Genomic DNA, 21,284 nt, shown 5'->3' with positions numbered 1-21,284 from the left:
GCAAGTGTAGCGCATCGATCATGGAAGTTATGAAAAGTGAGAAGTGTAAGTTAATCACGTTCAGAAGAAAATATGATAAACATACAAAAGATAAAAAATTCTGTAAAAAGAAAAGCAGCTGAAGATATTTTATGTAGGCCATTAAAACCTCTTACAGAGATAATTGATAAACATTGGAGATGTAGAAATATTATTAACAGACGTTGAAATAATGAAGCGTGTAATTAGGCGGTCCAGAGAATCGATTCATCCAAGTCTTCCAAAACGTCGCTTTGAAACTCATCGCGCTCTGCAAGAAATGGAAATTATCACCAATACTGGGGAAGACTTCCTCATTATGAACGACCCAGAAAAAGGAGTTGTTTATTTATCGACAAGAACATTTTAAAAATTCTGCGGGAAACGCCCAAACTCTATGTTGATGCATTTTAAAGTTATCCAACATTTTTCAAACAGTTGTTCACAATATATGTATAAGTAAAGGAGTTGTAGTACCACTAGTTTTAATTTTCTGTTACTGGACAAGGACTCTTGCACTTACACCGAAATGTACAAGTCAATTGTCTCACGAAATGCGAATCGTATAATTTGCCCAGTGATCCTGAAGAAATGTTTGTAGTCTTCTAATCTGCAATACATGGTGCTACAAAAGTTATTTGAACTTCAATTTAGATCAAGAGTTGTTGTTTTCATCTAGGGCAAAAATGGTGGGAAAAAATTCTCTTGGGTTGTCTTCTGAACATAAATCGAACGCGGAAACCAGCCGTTTTTTGAAATTATCTTTTGGCTACCCTTATTAAGTCCCGACAACGTAGACGTCTGCTTCACAGACGGTCTAATGGCATTACAACCAGATGGAAAAGAAAATATAAGAATTTTCACAGATTACGTATTCGACAATTACATTTCTCGTGATGCTAGGTTTCCTCCATGAATATGGGCGGATTTCAGCGTTTCACTGAATCGTACAACGAACGACTTCGAATCATTTCACGCTCGATTAAATGCGCACTTTCATACTTCTTATCCCAACATATTCAGTGTTGTTGATGTGAAAAATTTCCGGGCTGGAACAACATATTAAAAGCAAAGTAAATATAACAAATATAAAAGGATAGAAGAAAAGGAAATGTATCTTCGGGAACAATTGAATAAATTCACCAGAAAAACCTATTCTCGAATGTAACATGTACAGGTTGTCTGGATGAAATTTTTACCAATAAAATAAAGTAACATAGAAGATTGACAAAATTATTATAAGTAGCTATACAAGAAGTAGCAAATTAAATACACAGAGATAAAAAAAAATAATAAAGTAAAAAATAAAAATAGAAGTTGTACAGAAATTGATAAAATTATTTAAGTGACTAGACAAAACATATATTGTAGTTCCTTTCAAGGGATATCTACAACTGATGATCACTAAAAAAAGGGAAATATGTTTTTGCTTTTTATTGGGATATTTAAACCACAAATCATTAGAGGAAGATACATTTGTATATATGTTTATTGTTATGATCAATTTTTCGGAATAGGAGGTGTAATTTCCCACGATGGACTCAGTTGACCAGGTAAAGTTTCCTTTGAGGGATACAACTGACCGGATAAAATTTCCTATGAGGGACGCAATTGACTGGGTTATTTTTCAGGCAGACGCAACTGACCGATGTCCGAATTCGGAGCTTCCCTAAGTATTTTTGGAAACTGATTAGCTACAAATTTTTATTTATTCATATTTTTTGAATTCTATTTGTTATTATTATTATTACACATATCTAATTTCACATACAGTTTTTATATAAGTGTATATATATTTTTTTCTTAAATGCAATAAAAATCAAATGTAATGCAATCAACGTAATGCAATAAAAAAAAAAAAAAATACGTCGGAATTTAAAATTATTTTTGATTATAAAAATATTCTGTACAAGACTACACTTAATTTACATTCATACATATCATCCTCATTCATCCTCTGAAGTAATACCTTACGGTGGTTCCGGAGGCTAAGCAGAGAAAGAAAAAAAGATTATACAAATATAACTATTTGATAGCATGAATTATAAAATTTAAAAGTTACCATGATCAGTGTTCTAAAACCTTGAAGAATAAGCCTTGAAAAATCAAATATGATATTTGAAGTATTTTCAATAACTTAAATATCAAATATCTAATGTGTTTACATTAAGAAATGCTAACAATTATTTCTAATTCGTCGGTCAATGGCTTGATATTTAATTTCAATATAATCTTAAAAGTTAGATTTACATGATTAGTTTGTAATTATAATAATAGCCAATATTATAATGGTAGATTTTAAATCAAGGACTTTTCTATGTGTACATATAAAATAAATAAAAGTATTGTTAAATTAGGAAAGATAATAAATAATATATCAAAACAAAATAAACCAATATAAATACCGTTCATTTAATAATTATTATTAATTTATATTTTTAACAAATATTTTGACAAAATTTTTTTTTGTATTAAAATGAGAAAAAAATGTTTTTGCTCATCTCAGAAGCATATTATTCATATTATTTTTTGGAATCAAGTTACAACTGCCTAAATTAAGGAAAACTAAACGAAATAGGTTTATAACATGAAAATGGTATTTAGATGTAAAAGAATTGTAAAAAAAAGGAAATCGGATAAAGACAAAATATTTTATATTTAAACTAACCCAGCCAGTGATCTGGATCCTCATAGTTTTCATTATCCTCATGATTGTGAAAATCGAAACGTAGAAGACAACAAAATTTCAATATAGAAGACACAAAATTAGCGTTACCAGACAAACACCACGAAGAGATGACTGTACTTGGTTTTTTATTTTAATTTATTTTTGTGGAAAGTTTGCGAACAACATAATCTAAAGAATGGACTTGTACACAATATTTACAACTTTTCTCTCGAGCGTATATATTCAGATTGGAGCAAGCCACATAGGGTACAGTTGCCGATGCGAGAAACACTTACCCTCCGATTGAAGACCAGCCGCTTGAAGTGTCTGCCCTTGTGACTTATTTATTGTCATCGAAAAAGTAACTTTAAGTGGAAACTGAAGGCGCTTAAAAGTGAAAAGAAAGTTTAAAGGAATGTACGCAATACACCGTCGCAAATTTAAAGCTGCTTTTTTCGATAATCGAAAAAATCAAAAAGACAATGAGACCTGTTTTGTAGAAAATTTAATTACTGATAATAGTTTCTGGATTGGATTTGACCAAACATTTGGTAGTAGGTAAAGTTGAACATCGGCAAGGAACATAATCCGATTGTTATTGCAAGCCACTAAAACAGCTACCGTCTTGAAACGATGAAATATTTCGTAACAGTAATAGTCTTATGTTCTTTCCAGGTATAAAAACTATATTACTGCAAAATTTCAGCTCAATCGGTTGTGTAGTTTTTGCGTGAAAAAGTAACAGACTCAAAGAAACAGCTAGATTTTTATATATATAATAACTCACAACAAAGTCTTTTCTTTATAATTTTTTTCTAATAGCCAGTGCACTTTTTTTATTACTAGATATCTGTTTAAAAAACTAAGAAATATTCCTTTCTTGATTTTTTGTTTAACCTAACTCAACTCAACAATTAGTGTAAAACTAACAAAAACTTCTAAAAAATATATCCTGTTAATTGTTCAATAACTAAAATTTATTCTTGCCGATTTTGGTTTTACGCAACAATTTTTAAACAAAATGTAATTTAAACTTCATTTATGTGTACTTGGGAGTAATTATATCCAACAATATATTCAGTATAGTGAATATAAGCGAAAAAACACTTCGCTCTTCACTTTCCTTAATATCGCCTGGTAAGGAATTATTTTTTTTCCTACAAATGGTAATACAATTTTAAAAACTAATTTATGTTTTGTTCACATCGGGTACTGCTAGAATCGTAATGGTTTCGTTACCTTAAGATGCATCCGTATCTTTTTAATGATACTTAACATCGATAGAGGTCGTATTATCTGCATTATCTACCCGTGTGACTGTTTACAGTACAAAGACTATATTAATAAATTTTGCGATTACGGATGTATTTATATAGATAATACCCACACAAACATACAAACAAACAGACAATCACACACACGCACGCACGCGCGCGCGCGCAGAGAGAGAGAGAGAGAGAGAGAGAAAGGGTGAGCGAGAGGGACAGAGAGAGAGTGAGAGAGTTGCTTTATCATATACGTTATCATCAGAGCTATATCAAATTTATTTTTTATTGAATTTATAAAATTTAAATCGAGATCCTTTTACAAAAAATTAAGTTATTAATTAAGCAGATACAGTATTACGTTTTTGACCTTGCTTTTAGTCAAGTCAATTTGGTCTTATCTATAATTAACAATCCATTCTAGGAATTTTTATTTTATAGACATATTTAATAATAATAATATATATATATATATATATATATATATATAATATATATATATACACTCACACACAGCAGTATATAACTGGTTTGTTGCTTTATGTGCTTATGCCTCAGAGAGATAAAGGATAGATAGATAAATAGATAGAGAGAGAGTGAGAGAGAGAGAGAGAGAGAGAGAGAGAGAGAGAGAGAGAGAGAGAGAGAGAGAGAGATAGAGAGAGAGTGAGTGAGAGAGAGAGAGTGAGAGAGAGAGAGAGAGAGAGTGAGAGAGAGCGAGAGATTTTGAAAACAATGATTATTAAAGTTGATGATATTTTGAGAGCCATGATACTAATTTAAAGAAAAAAACAAATAAACCAGTTTATTATAAAGTAACAATAACAAAAACAGTACTAATTATGTTGAAATATACTAAATATATTATTATTCTTGACAGTAAAATTTTATTATCATTATTTATTAAAAATATTCCTCGAAATAAATAAATATATTACTTGTAACAGATTTTAGTGCACTACTCGGGACATACAAGTTATTCGTAATGTTATAACGTTGGCCCAGTTTACGGCACGTACGTAATTTAGATATACAGTTATATAGTTCAAGTTAAAATCCAATAGAGTGCGTGGGTGCGGTCCAGTTGCGGTATTTTAATATTTTATGTTATTATCATTATTGGTTTTATTCGGTATTTTTCAACAACTTGAATCTGTATATGCATTCAATTAGAACATAACTAGAGTTCAGTCAGTTTTATATTTTTATAGTACACGTTAAAGTCGTTTTCTTACGCTAGTGAAAGCGTGATTGATCTTGACATGTTATGCGTGGGCATTTCTTCTCCCCTCTTCTGTTTTATTTTACCCTCCTGACATCATCGCCACGTTGTAATACAATACAGAATACTGAGATTGTGGTTTTTAAGAGTAGGTTGTTGTAATACAAGCATAATACATTTATGTTTCTTTTATTTATTAATATTTTTTTAATAAGTTTAAGAAATTTAATAATTCATTAAGTATTAGATATTTTTGTATTATTTATTTAATCTTTTTTTAAAGAATATATATAGAGAATTTTTAAAATAATTACTTCCCAATAAAAAAATAATTTATTATCATTTACTATATTTTTTCGACGTTTTGTCAATAATTTTGTTAGATAGAAAAGTACAAAGTTATTTGTTTATATAATCGACTAAATTTACCGTATGGAGACGGTAAATCCATTTCTTATAGAAAGAGCATACGAACAAAGCATCTTTGCTTTAGACTACATAGTCTCCGGCCTTTCTCATGACTGTAATGAATCTGAAATATAAGCGGCTTTGATCAGAACTGCTTTCTCTGAGCGTAATTCGTATTCATTTTACTACCTGATACTCTGGCGAAACAAAAAAGAAGTTGATACTTGCATATAATATTTCAATGATATGAGGATAATGAATATGAGGATACACACAGTAGAATATTCGGTTCGGTAAAGAAGGTAATGAGAAACTACTTTATTCCTCACTTTCCTTGATAACTCTAACTTTTTTTTTGTCTTTTGTCATTTGACTGGTTTGATGCAGCTCTCTAAGATTCCCTATCTAGTGCCAGTCGTTTCATTTCGGTATACCCTCTACAACCCTAACAATTTGTTTTACATATTCCAAACTTTGCCTGCCTACACAATTTTTTCCTTCTACCTGTCCCTCCAATATTAAAGCGACTATTCCAGGATGCCTTAATACGTGGCCTATAAGTCTGTCTCTTCTTTTAACTATATTTTTCCAAATGCTTCTTTCTTCATCAATTTGCCGCAGCACCTCTTCATTTGATTTTTAACATTCTCCTATAGCATCACATTTCAAAAGCTTCTAATCTTTTCTTCTCAGGTACTCCGATCGTCCAAGTTTCACTTCCATATAAAGCGACACTCCAAACATACACTTTCAAAAATCTTTTCCTGACATTTAATTTTGATGTAAAAAAATTATATTTCTGACTGAAGGCTCATTTCGCCTGTGCTATTCGGGATTTTATATCGCTCCTGTTTCGTCCATCTTTTTTAGTAATTCTACTTCCTAAATAACAAAATTCTTCTACCTCCATAATCTTTTCTCTTCCTATTTTTATATTCAGTGGTCCATCTTCGTTATTTCTACAACATTTCATTACTTTCGTTTTGTTCTTGTTTACTTTCATGCGGTAGTTCTTGCGTAGGACTTCATCAGTGGAGTTCATTGTTCGATAAAGATATTACGATTTGATAAAGATGTTACGATTTGCTGATGATATAGTAATTCTAGCTGAGAGTAAAAAAGATTTAGAAGGAACAAATTAATATTGAAGGGACAGGTAGAAGGAAAAAATTGTGTAGGCAGGCAAAGTTTGGAATATGTAAAACAAATTGTTAGGGTTGTAGGAGGTATACCGAAATGAAACGGCTAGCACTAGATAGGGAATCTTAGAGAACTGCATCAAACCAGTCAAATGACTGAAACAAAAAAAAATAATTATATATATATATATATATATATATATATATATACATTTCGTTGCTCGTATAATCAGTACGAATATACCAGTTTTTTCATTGTTTTAAATTTGTAAAAGTAACAATTCCTGACTCAAATAGTTATTACTTGGAATATTTTTTATTAATAATATAATTAAGGATATTTTGAGGACATTTTTCACGCGTTTAATAGGAAAGCCAAGTTGGTTAAAAAGTATCTAGATAGGAGTATCTTTAAAAAAATTTGTTAGGAAAAATTGTTGTAATGAAATAAAATTTCATTGGTTAATATAAAAATTTATTTTTAATAAAATTATATAGTTGATTTTTTCACGACCATTACGAAGCGAGTTGTTAAGCTTTAAATTCATTAACTAAAATATAATGCTACTAGCACGGTTTAAATTATTTATTTAAACACATCTAATTTAATAATAATTGTAATATTATAAATAATAATGTTTGTATAGCAATTTTTTATTTTTAAAATAAATTAATTTACTTAATATGATATGTTTTGTAAACTTCTTTATTTATTTTCTTCAGTACATTTTATTTTTATCATAAAATATAAGAAACATTCTAAAAAAATAAAAAAAATTCATAAAGTAAAATCTCATAATACAAAGACCTTTTGATGATTTATATTCATAAATATATAAATGGTGACTGTTTAAAAAATAATCTAATTTTTTTTTAAAATACAAAGCTAATCTAACAATAAAGTAGTGAATGGTAACTAGTATCGGTCTTCGTGATTCAGGAAGATCGATAGATTAATGTCTAACTATGAACTAAATTTAATTGAAATATGCGATTACTTGCCTGGTTCTTTATCTCGGCAATTATTTATTTTTAGGCTACAATTAATAAGAAATCCAGTTTTTGGAAACAAAGGATGCAACAAATATACATCTTATTAATATGAATTATCCAATATTTACATAAAAAAAACGGAGTTGTCTATTCTAATTAAATAAAGCTAAATTAGATGTGCGGAAAACTTTTGTTTTTCGTGCAACTCTAAACTTAATTATTATACTTTGGGACGTTCATTTTTCAATCTGTGGGACTAATAAAAATGGAGCTGCTGCTTTTCTATGGATAATTCAGTATATATTTACCTACATCAATAAGAAAAAAAACGAAACACACACAGATAAAAGAAATGAAAACAAAGCATGAATGAACTAGAAAAAAGGTAGAGATGGTTAAATAGGTAAGGAAATGAATGAATGAATGAGTTTATGACGTCATAATTTTCTAATACACCAATCATAAATGACAACCCACATTTGAAACCTACTTACTTTACACATACACACTAACATCGAGACGACCCACTCTTAATGATTTCATTGTTTACACTATCTCATCCTTCTTATATACACTTAATTGTTCTTTCTACAAATATATATATATAATAAATAAAAAATATATATTATATTAAGCAGAACATCCTACAATATTCTCATTCTAAATCGCAAACACAACACACACACACACACACACACACACACTCACCACACTCACAGAATTTAAACAGAATTTATAAAATTTTATGTTCTTCAGAATATAAAAAGCTAATTGTTATTAATCGTGAAGGAAGTATTATTAAATTAGATTAATTAAATTCAATGATGATTGGTTTTTTTTTAGATAAATTATATGGATTTTAAAACAATTAAAAAATACATCTGTCTTGTAGTTCTGGAGATATAAGGTGATTTAGAGGCCAACACCGAACACACAAGTACATACGAACATTAACATTCGGAAAATTTCCGGTTTTTTGGGTTCCTTAGGTGTTAAAACGTCAAAATACTGTGAAACCGCATATACCCAAATTGGATCGATACAATACTTTCCCTTTACACCTATAGTTCTGCTATAGCGCTATCTAGACGGGAAAGTAAAATTAGTTCTTCATTCGTTTCATTAAATATATTTTTTGAAATAATAAATTTAAAAAAAATGATTTCGTTTTCTAAACGAAAAAACTCTATATTCGCTGGGAAAATAGAATACCAAGCCTGACATTTATTCACGTTTATAATAGATAACTGTGTTTTATATTTAAAAAGAGAACGATAAAATAAATTTTCGAAAAAATTTCCACGAAAAAAGCTGTAACCCTTATCAGTGCAATTTTAATTTAACTGAAAGCATTTATGTATAATATAAGCGCCAATGAAAATAATTTAAGGTTTGTTTCTCTACAAAAATGTTCAGTCATTCTTTCTTTAGGTGGCAGCAAACACGTTAATTATAATATCTCGGAGCAAATGTTATAGGATCGATGTAATTTTTTAGTAAATTATTTATTTAGAAATAATTCAATGAAGTTCAATGATCACGATTATCGGATGATAATGAATTTTTGTAATGTAAAAAATTTCATGTCTGACCGGAATTCGAACCCGGATCAAAATTATGTTTTTATAATCCATATTAATACATAAAAAATTAATATTAAATTTTACTAAAAGAAATCTTTTAAAAAGTGGTTAAAAAATTCGATGTAAAATGTCACAAAAAATGTGGAACGCTTCACGATTTTGCGTGTCATCCTTGCGCAGGGGCCATGCTAATCTTCTCTGTATCGTTCCAAATCTCGTGTACACACTGCCAAAGCGAGTACGACCACCTTAACGAAAATTTTACTATATAAGCTTAGTATAAAAAAAATCATGATCACTGTGAATTTTAGATAAAATTATTTTTGTTTATCTAACAAAATTTTCATTTAATTAGATATATTTTTACATTTTCTTAAAGTGAAAAATATTTTAAATAAAAATCTCATAATATGTTGTTGATCTAATACATATATAAATAAAAAATATAGACTAAATTAATAAACCGCTCGAAAAAAGTCATAAGTAAATTAGTTTGTCTAGAGCGCGCTGATACATTATTTAACAGTTTGTCGATAAAAGTACTGCATTTAGCTACTATGCAAGTGTAAATGAAATGTAATTAAAATAAATAATTTATTTATTAAGTACATTAAATTAACAAATTGATGTGCACACAAATAAAGTATTGATAAACGAGTTTCTGAATATTTATTCTGTCTATTTTATTTGTTAAATATCATGATATTAATATTATTAGATTAAAATCTTTGTATCAGTTTGGCGAATTCAGAACACTCTTTTATTATAAAACAACATTAATCATTTAATTAATATTTTATCAATAACATTTATCATCTTCTATGTTACTAATTAAAAACTTTAGAAGGCAGTTCCTTTGTCCTCATTCCGTGCTAAAAATAACTGCTCAAATCCTAATTAGTGTAGAAAGGATCTTTATTTTCAAAACATTCTGAGACAAGCTGGCCTTCTTTTAAAAACATTTAAAACATCATATCTTTTAAATAAAGAAGTATTAAAAAAAGTTGATGAAAAGAACCGGAATATGACAAAAATAATTAAATAAAATAAGCTTATAAATAAAAGCGTAATAAATAAAATTAAAAAAAGATAAACTAAGCTTGTCTCGTGTAAAAAAATGAAAATTCTTAGTGTTTTCGTATATTATGATTGATTTTTAAAAAGGAATCGCCCCAAATAATTAATATTTAAGTCTGGAATTAAATACTAGCTATATGTATTGTTTGTAAATTAACTGTCAACCATCAATTCATCTATTAAATATTATGAAGTAAAACTAAATGTTCTTTAATATTTTTTAACAGTTAAATTATAATTAATAAATGGTTATTAGAAAATACTGGTTGAGTTTTGGCCAGCGATGATTCAAAATGATGAAAAATTTTTTTTTATTTTATACCATCTGTAATCGAATATTAATATGCAAATTTTTATTCCTTTTTATTATACGCTAAATCTTAATCTTAGTATTTTTACTAAATCCAATCTACATCTTGAAAATTATTAGTTTTATTTGACCTACACAATGAATTATCATTATTTTTCAGCATTTCTATTCTCTGCTTTTTCTTCTACTAGTAAAAGTAATAAACGGAAATACAGCAATTCACTATATTAAAAAAGAAGAGTTTAGAAACGAACAAAACACTTGATTACGAATAAAATAAGTAAAAATAAAATAAACTTAAAAAATGCAGAAAAAGCTGTACTTTTCCAATTTCTCTTTAGTGTAAATTCTTTGAATGGATATAAAATTATGTTTTATTAAGTTTTTGGTTTGGTTGCAATTTAGGGCCGACAAAAGTTAGATTTTAAAGAAGTATTAAACAATTATTTTTTACTTTTCAGTGTATATGTATATTCGCGCGCGCTCATGTGTTTAGATTGGTGTAATTTATTTTCTAATTTTATTTATATTGTAATTTTATTGCGTTTTCTGCATTTTTATTTAATAAAAAAAATATAAAAATATTTGTAGTAGGCCTACAAAAATTTTCAACCCATACGAACAAAGAAATTCATTTGCCAGAAATGGATAAACCCCAAGGCGGCATCTAAATACAAACTAATGCTGAGAAACAACGTAAAGAGATTACCATTAAGCGACAGCTAAGACTGTTTGGAATGCGAAAGTATTTATTATTTTACTTTATATACGTACATTCCTATAAAATATTAATTCAAAGGTTTTATATGTATGCTTTTTAAAATTATTTTTAAATTGCTTTTTACAAATTAAATGTAAACTTTTCAATCAATTCTCTAGAAGTTTCATATAAAAATGCTTTGAATATCAAAATATATCAAGCTATTTATCATAATATTGTAATAACCCAGTGCTAAATAATAATAGCAACAATTAAATAAAACTTCTTTCGTAGATCCTGTAAATTTTCATTTAAAATATACTCCTATTCAAGTTATACGGGAAGGAACTCATGATGGTATAAAAAATTCATTAAAATTGATTTAGTTGATAAAAATCAAAGGGTTGACATGCATTTAAAAGAAAAGGCGAAATGAACTGAGAAACCTCCTTTTTTGAAGCTAGTTGAATAATTTTCAACCAAATTTTTATTTTTATCAATAAATAATGGTTTAAATTTGGTTTAAAATTTGTAAAAATTGGATTAAATTTTATCGATATATATTTGTGAAAAGAATTAATACAGTTATTTTTTGTATGAAAAAAGTAAAACACCAATATTTTAGCGAACCAAAAAACTTTATCTACGTCGAAAATATTTAAGGCCTTCAGATATATTAAAAATTACTTAAATTTAAAAAAATACTTTTATTAACAACGCTTTGATTTATGGAATAAAATTGTAGATGATTCTTGTAAAGAAAATTACTCAAAACCCTTTATAAATATAAATTAATTTTGTAAAAACATATTATTTAATTCCTTGTTTCCATGAACTTAAATGATTTCCGTAAAGGAAGTCATTTCATGTGAATTTAAAAAAGGTTTTATAAACCTACATTTTTTTAACTTTTTAGTCATTATTTCTTGATATGAATAACAATTTTAAATTAAAAAATGCTTTTACAACTAAACTTTTGTGATAAAATTTTGAGTTTTAAGATAAAAACTTTGAATGTGTGAAAACAAATTAAAACTTTATGAATATTTTGAACGAATCAAAAGAACCAAGTTGAATTTAAACGAATTTCTTCGAACCATGAATCTTTTGAACGAAATGAATCTTTTTTTACGAATACTTGAAACGACTAATATTCTACTGGAAACAATTTATTCGTGAAAATATTGCACCGAATTGTACTGTAATGCATAATGGATGATTAAGCTAATTCTGAGCTCACCATCGTATCAGGAAAAAGTTTAAAAATCGACGGCAAAGTTTTGATCATCCCGTTGCCGACAAAACGAAAATAAGCGTGAGTTAAATAAAAGCGTATAAAATATATATATATACGCTGCAATATAAAGTTTTATGAATATGAACAACAATATTCACAGTTTAAAATATCCGTCTTCAGAAATCCGTGTATATAAATATAAATTTATTACGACTCAATATCTGTTATGTTGTGTTTACTCAACACGTGCTAATCACTTAACTGCATTGAACGACTGATTGAATTAGACACTACATGCATGTGCGTGCAAACTGATCCACTTGGGCCTGCACAAATCTTCATGGTTGTTACATCGGGGTGTGCACTTCCGTAACTTGCTGAAAATACACTCTGATCAGCTTCTCCTAACGCGCCAAAAGAAGTATAACTTCAAGAAAAACTAAAAGATTTGTTATCTACACCGAAAAAATCTACACAAATATTAAAAACTATTTAAAATTTTTTTCAATGATTTGATTTTTATTATTATTTTCAATTCGCATCTACATCGCATCACACAGAATTTGAAACTTATTAACACTCTTAAATCACTATTCAAAATAAATAAATTTAATTTATGAAATGTGATTTTTTTATCTACTTTTCTACTGTACAATTTCCAATTATTTCTTTAACGGATTCCCAATAAGATTTAATATAAATCAATTTAATATTATATTGGTTAAAATTAATTGATTTATTTCGTGGGATTTAAATTTATTTCTGTTCGGTGGTTATTGTCTAATTATTTATGAACATTTAGTTTTATTTAAGTCGCTAACTACTATTATCGTCGATGCGATTTTAAACAAACTACGGGGAAAAAAAAATCATACACCAGAGTGTCCTTTAAAGGTGAGGTCAAACTCTAGGAAGTGATTGTACTTAACATACTGAAGAAAAAATGTCCAGTGAACATAGGTCTGAAAACGCATATTTTTTTGTCAGAACGCTATTTTGAGTTTTTTAAGAAAAAAATTATTTTTCGAGAACGGTTGGAAATAACGCGATAAAATTTTGTACTTTATTTTAAACTAACATTTTTTAATAAGAAAAAAAACGATACTCTTCGTTGCCAAATTTCAAAATGGCGGTCGTTTCAAAATGGATTTATTATCGTAGTTTCTGATTAAAATTACTAATTTTACTAATGTGACCAGAAAAATATGCGTTTTCGGACCTATGTTCGCTGGATATTTTTTCTTCAGTATGTTAAGTACAATCACTTACTAGAGTTCGGCTTCACCTTTAAGGACAATTTATAACAATAAATGAAACACTATAACATGTATATACTTAAATTTCTCTCTTCTGAAGCACTTTCATTTGATACCCAAATCTTTATTATTTAAAAAATTTTGGTTTTCCAGTTTGTAGAAAATGACCTTTATTATTTGCCATTCTATTTTTCTTCAAATTATCGTGTACCCAGTGTTACTTGCGTGATTAAAATGAATCATTTGATAAATACTTCGAAAAGCCGATACAGTTGTTCTGGAGTTATACCAGCGTAAATAAAACGAAATATACAAACACAATACCCTAGTATTGGAGTAGAGGTGTAAAACCAATACTTGTAAATGATGTCATGATTTAATTGTAAATTAACTGTTATGGGATGTAGAAATATTTTAATAGGGTATAGTTAAGACATTAAAATGTATTTTATATAAAACTATAAGATTCAATTTGTTATAGTATTTCAGGAAATACTAAAAAAAAGTAATCGATGATGTGTGGGAACTTTGATGATCTGTAATAAATTTTATTATTTATGTTTATAAGTGCCATTAAATGTTTCTTTTATAATCTAAAGAGAAAAAAAATCTATTAAAACCATGGCAATGACCGGATGTGACCGTTCACATTAGTTTAATAGCCAGATACGAATGAACACAACCTGCAATGAATATTTTGATGCTCTTCATTGTGACCACACACATATGCGAGCGCGTAATATTACAATCATTGCACTCTTAATTTAACGTCTCAGGAATCGGAAATATTTTCTAGAATAGTTTAAAGATTAGAACTAATAGATTAGAATAAGATAAATAGAAGATGAGGTAGAAAATGCATTTGACGAAAACAATTTTAGTTTTGAAATGAACTTTGGCCCAAGCGAGACCATTCTAGATCTTAAATTAATTTTATAAAAAGCTTAAAAATGGCACCTACATTTGAAGAAATGCAGAAGACATTTAACACTGCAAAACTGAAAAAAAATTAAAAATTTAAAGGAAAATCGGAATAAATACGTATTAGGAAGTAGAAGAGTTGTCATCTACAATTTTTACAATTGTGCAGTAATAAAAGTAAAATTTATATTATATATATATATATATATATATATATATATATATATATATATATAAATATATAAATAAATAAATAAATATATATATATATATATATATATATATATATATATACACAGTGTAATATACCTGGTGTCTGAAAATGAACTCCAGTGTTTCAAGAACGGATATAATTTTTATTTTAGAGTACTCAACAATGTTTTATGTGTAATCTTGAAGTAGAAAAAATTAAGTTTTAGTCAATATATTCTCCATCGGATAGCTGCTGCGTTAAACTGTAGGACAGACCAAGTTGTTATGACCCTGGCTTCAGTACCATGGCGTTGCCACAAGAGAAAACGAAGTGTACCGGTTCGCAGGAACAAAATCAGTGACTGTTGTACAAAGAAATTATACGGGAGTCTATCGCAGAAATTCTCCGAGTGACAAAAGCATAAGTAAATGGTTTGAATATTTTTTTTTGGAAATTGGAATCGTTTTGAAAGGATATTCCCTGGATAGGCCTAAAAAAACTGTCGAAAACACATAATGAATTCGACTGTTTTTCCAAGAAAGCCCAAAACGTTCAGTTTATAGTGTTAGTCGTAAACTAAGCATTCCTAAAAGCACTGTTCATGATTTTGCTCGCAATCGATTGAAACTTCATGCTTATAAACTGCAATTACTCCATGAAATTAAACTTAACTATAACGCACAGAGTTCAATTCATAACAACCGTGGTAAAATTAATTTTCAACGAACAACACTTCGTTATTGAATTCAATATGTATTTGTGTGAACATTTTTTGTCTCGGATTTCGATTTTGATTTCGGATTCGGATTAAGCATCGTTAGAGGTTTACAGACATTCACGAATAGCCGTGATCGGCCGTCGGGTTCACCTCAAAACGGCCACCAAAATTAAACTTTTATAATAATCATTACGCAATAACGATGTAACCTATCACGTTGGTTCAAACGCACTAATTTAAAGTTTACTAAAATGCATAAAATATATAAATATCGTCAATTTTATAAAATGTAAGACCCCAAAATGACGGAAAAAATAACTTTTTAATAATTGAAAAAAAAAATATATACCATAAAACTGCCAAAACACGAGATAAATAAATTATACTTAGCGTATGACGCGTAGATAGAAGCTGGACATAATAACTTTGTCAGGAATGGATTAATGTTGAGAGAACAGTAGTAATAATAATAATAATAATAATAATAAAAATAATAACAATAATATTTTAAAAGATTCTTTTTAGCTCCTCCACCTCCCCATACAGAGCATCTTTATCAACCTTAAACGAACAGAAAGTGGCAGGTAGCAGGCTTTCTTTTAGGCAAAATTTCGATAGAAATGTTTTGTGTATTTTCGTTATTTTAGTATTTTATAACGAGTTTGGAAGTGTTTTAAATGTGTTTGTTTATGTGTTTTTAAGTGGCAAGAGCCCTTTACATCCTTTTCATCTGTGTTTCTTTAAGGGTTTTAATATCTTATGAAAAATCTTTATTAGATGATTTTTGGTGATAAAACTAGTCTCGATTTTATCAAGACTTTTTTATAAGTAATTTTATCGAGATTAGAAAGGAGTATTTTTCTTTTTTCTTTTTTTTTCGACCTGGTAAGGGCTAATGACCAAAGTCGATGCTCCTAAAACCTCAAGAAGGAAAAATAATAATAAGAATGTTCGTTCGGGAAAGTCTTACTAGACTTTTCATTAATAGTTGGTTGGTTGTGAAAACTAACAGCACTGAGTTTATTCTCCGATGAAGCAACATTTTATGTTCTTGGAATCGTGAATCGCCATAACTGTCGAGTACGGGACTCAGAAAATCCAGACGAATCGGTGGAATTCGTTTACAACTGCCCGAAGGCGAATGTCTGTTGTGGTATCAAACATAATCAAATTTTTGGGCCATTTTTTTTCTCATGAATAGACTATTATGGGCTTAGTGTATTCGAACATGTTAGAAAACCTTGTGTTTCTGAAGACTGAAAATGTAGAGGGCCTAATTTTCCAACAGGATGGAACCCCTTCACATCGTGCATAAATTGTGTGGACTACGCTCAACGACAGGTTCGCAGAAGACCGGTTAGCAGAGAAGCTTCTATCGCTTGGCCAGTCTTTATTTGACTCCGATAAATTTTTTCTTTTGGTCTACGTACAAGGACATCGTATACCGAGAAAAAATCCAATCACTTGACCACCTATGATAAAAAATAACAGTAACGATGAAAGCGATTCCTAGACATGTAGAATGAGGTGGATTTTCGTTTTGATGTCTGCTGGACTGTAATCAGTGCTAATATTGATTTACATTAAGAGGTAAAAAAACTTTGAAATTTGTTACTTTCATTTATAAAATACACACAATTGTAATTCTAAATTTAATAAATTTAATTTAAAACCGCGGAGTTCTTTTTCGAACATTCCGTATATTACCATTTTAAAAGCTTAAAAAATTGCGTAATTTATAATTAATTTCATTAATATATTAACAAAAACAATTAAAATAAAATGGAATATAATATAATAAATTAATAGTAATAAACATTTAAATTGAATCGTTGCAAATCTTTAAGCAAATAATTCAAAATTATCAATAAAAAAAAAAGTTAAGGAAAAAAAGGAAAGTTATGTAAATTAAAATTAACAATTATAATTTAAGTACTGATGTCACAATGTTTGAATTTTCATGAATAAGGCATCAAATTCTTCGTCTTTATCCTATGACTAACATTGGGTACATGCCAATTAAAAGAAGAAAACGTATTTTTAATACTCCGTATTTTATAAGTCTTTTCAACAATCTTCAGCCTAGATAATCTCGTCACCAGAACGAATTCATTTGGGTTTTTCTTCCTCTTTAAAATATTCTTTTCATACATCCATTTCTTTTTATTTACCCACCTCCTTTACCACCTCTGTCTTTCACTAAAAATTCTTTGAACTAATTTATTATTAATATCTAACCTACAACAAAATTCTAAATTATTCATTTATATGCATCCGTGTATATTAAACCTGCATATTTTACCATTCAATCACTTGCGTGGGTATACGGTAAAATGCAATTACAAAATTCATTTTTTAATATAACAGGTTAATTCTAAAAAAAAACTTAGTGATAATTTAAAGAGAAAGTATTTTTTAATACTTAGAACAACTTGTTACTAATATCACCTTGGCGTTAATTTCTTAATAAATGTATTATTTTATTATTATAAATTAACCTTTTGAATTTCATTATTAGTCTACGTCAATAAAATCTATATAACACCTACATTAGATAAGTTAAAAAAAGGGAAGTAATTATCTTTTTATTTCGTTATAAGTTTTTGGATAAAAATATTTCTAAATTATAATACTCTGTTATAACTTTTCTTTTACTTGATGAAATAGTCTTTAAACAAATAATTGCAGAACTTTCACGGCGCTAATCCTAACGTTAAAAAAAAATTAAAGTGAAAATAATACAATAAATTTAAGTAAAATCTATTTAATAAAAAATATAAAACATTGTAGGCATTGATAATTCAGAATTGTAAAATTATTTTGATTTTGAGGCTTCTTTCTCCAAGCAGAGTAATTGGGTAAATTAATGTTAAAAAAATTAGCCCCAGAATGGCAATACTAAATTAAAAAAAAAAAGTTCAAAAATATTGAAAAAATAAAAATATAGTCATAATTTTAAATAAATTCGAATATGTTTTTTTAGGAACGGGTTGAAAATTTTTGCCATTTTTTTTTTTTTGTAAATGTACAAAACATTTGGGAATTATGAGATATCAGTAATTTCAGATTTTAATCTTAATGGGTGTTGTACATTGAGCTTTTTAACTTTTAAAAAATTAAAAAAAAAGATTGTGTTTTTACAGACTATAAGAATGGAACGGAGAAAAGCTTTTTATAGACATTTAAAGCCCCGACAACGTAGAAATATCCATTAAAAATCTCCCATTAACTCCTTTTTTGAAGCCAGAAAATGCTAAAAAAAAAAATTTCAAGCCTTTTTTGGAAGCAAGGGTGAATTCTAAAAAAAAAAAAAAATTGGGTAATTTGTTATCCGGATAAAAAGGGCTTCAACTTTTGTAAGAAAAACTTTTTTAGATGAATTGAATTGAAAACTTTCTCATTTTAGTGAAATCATTAAAAAAAATAAATAAAATATATTTTGTATCAACAAAAGGAAGTAAAAATGGCAAACATATTTCAATCCAGTTACACCTAATGCTATTTAAGGATTGTTGAGAATTTAATCTGGTGCTTTATTCATAAAAAGTCAAACGAAAAAAGTTATAAATTCAGTAAACTTACTTTTCTTAAATCAAATTTACTATTATTATTATTATTATCATTTAAATTTATAGCGTGGATATTTTGAAACAAAAAATTTAAGTCAGGAAAAGCAATATTAAATACAAAATACACAGAATTTATAAAACAGTCGAGTCGAATGAAAAGTAGAAATGAGAAATTTAAAATTAATTAAAGTATTGACAAAATTAATTCATTTCAAAGAGATTCTGAAAATGTGCCGTGTATGACAACTAGATACGAATACTTCCAAAGAACAGGTTTTTTCATAACTAAACTTTTTAACTAACACAAATTTGTTAATTACAAAATCTAAAGAAGGCAGATTTTTTTTTGTCTCATAAAGTTTTTTACACTCCCATTATTTCTTTATACTATCTGGGGTTCTGGTTCCTTAAGGAGCCATTTTAACTCTTACTCTTTATAATATTTTTACGAGTTTTTAACTTCTGTGGATATAACGACGTGTAAAATTGAAGATGATAAAGTGATTCTCTCCGATTCAAACAAAGTTAACATTTTCCGTAAGCCAATAAAAGAAAAAATTATTAAAATAAAATTTATTTTTTTTATCACAAAACCTATGGAAAGTTTTATGATAATTAAATAATATTATTAACATCTTATTTCATGCTATTTTGAGGGAAAATTACATAAAACTCTTTTTAAAAACTAGACAGAACAGCGCCCCTGCATATTTTTAAAAGAACAAACATTTTTTTAATTTAAGATAAATATTTAGAAATGATGCTCGAATAGACTAAGAGTCGGATTTCTCTCTCTCTCTCTCTCTCTCTCTCTCTCTATATATATATATATATATATATATATATATATATATATATATTATGTATGTGTGTGTGTGTGTGACTTAAAATAAACTTCGTATTTCTATTGCATATAAAAAAACATTTTAAATTAAGAAATTATGGTATATTACCTTAAAGGTAAAGTTATTGATAATGGGAAAAAAATAAAACAGAGAATTTGCGGTAAAAAATTTAAAAAAATAAATTTACCTACTAATTTTGAATTTAGTTTTATTGTTTTAATTTTATTTTAGAGCAAACTAAACCAATTATGTTTTCTATTAGTGGTTTTGTGGTAAATAAAAGAAAAAATAATAGGTATAAAAATAAAAACATAACCAAACAAGAATTATGTGAGTGTTAGTGCTGTCCTGAAATGGTATCCTTCGATAAGGGATTTAGTGCTGTATATCAAGTTTTTAACAAGATAATAATACTTTATATGTATGTCTAATAAAATAAATTAATTATTTCTTCTGTTTTACTTTACTTATTTTTTTGTCGTCTGAAAAGAGGATTTTACCGTATCTATAGAATTTTTTTTACTCAATTTTATGAATAATTGTAGTGTTATTTTATTATTACTTACTCGTAAATAACTATATATATAAAACGCCTTGGTATCTTTAAACTTAATCTATTCTTGGACCTTGTAGGTCAAAGAATAAATTAGTTAGGTCCAAATATAAAGAAATAGAGAGCGCGTTGAAATTGATAAAAGATACATAAAAGATATGGAAAAACACAAAATTATGCAAATTTAAATTTAAATTTATTTATTTTTTTTATTATGTAAAATTATACTATCGATGCAGATATAAAGTAAAATAAAAAAAAATATAATAAAATTTAAATGTACGCGTATGTAAGGTAACTCTAAATATGATCTTTAAATAAACTTAAAACCGCTTAAAAATTTTAATATTATGAAAATTGGTGGCACCTTATTTGGACCAAATAGATTTTCATTGGTTCCAGAGTTATAGCTGAATAAAATTTTAATTAATTAAATATTTGGATCTTACAAGGGGAAGGCGCAACGGTTCGAATCCGACTTCATCTCTTTTTTTAACTTTTTTTTTAATTTAAATATATTGTTTAACTAATAATTATTAACTTCTGATTGTAAAAAAGTTTTACAATTAATAACAGAAATTATTAATGAAATAGAATTTTACGTACTCT

General features: G+C 27.6%; 1 protein-coding gene and 1 non-coding gene across 6 annotated transcripts in view; both read right to left on the bottom strand.

Moving 5' to 3' along the window:
* LOC142323932 (uncharacterized) overlaps positions 1–21,284 on the bottom strand; it is a 483,338-nt gene that overhangs the window by 92,408 nt on the left and 369,646 nt on the right. The gene's annotated exons all lie outside the window — the stretch shown is intronic.
* Positions 9,432–9,538, bottom strand: LOC142324310 (U6 spliceosomal RNA). The gene has a single exon (XR_012756270.1). It is a non-coding gene; the product is annotated as a U6 spliceosomal RNA (small nuclear RNA).

This window comes from Lycorma delicatula, chromosome 4, assembly GCF_047948215.1.
Source record: "Lycorma delicatula isolate Av1 chromosome 4, ASM4794821v1, whole genome shotgun sequence".
In the NCBI taxonomy this organism is placed as follows: Eukaryota; Metazoa; Arthropoda; class Insecta; order Hemiptera; family Fulgoridae; genus Lycorma; species Lycorma delicatula.
Note: the sequence above shows the minus strand (reverse complement) of the source record. Positions and strands in the feature narration are given on the sequence as shown.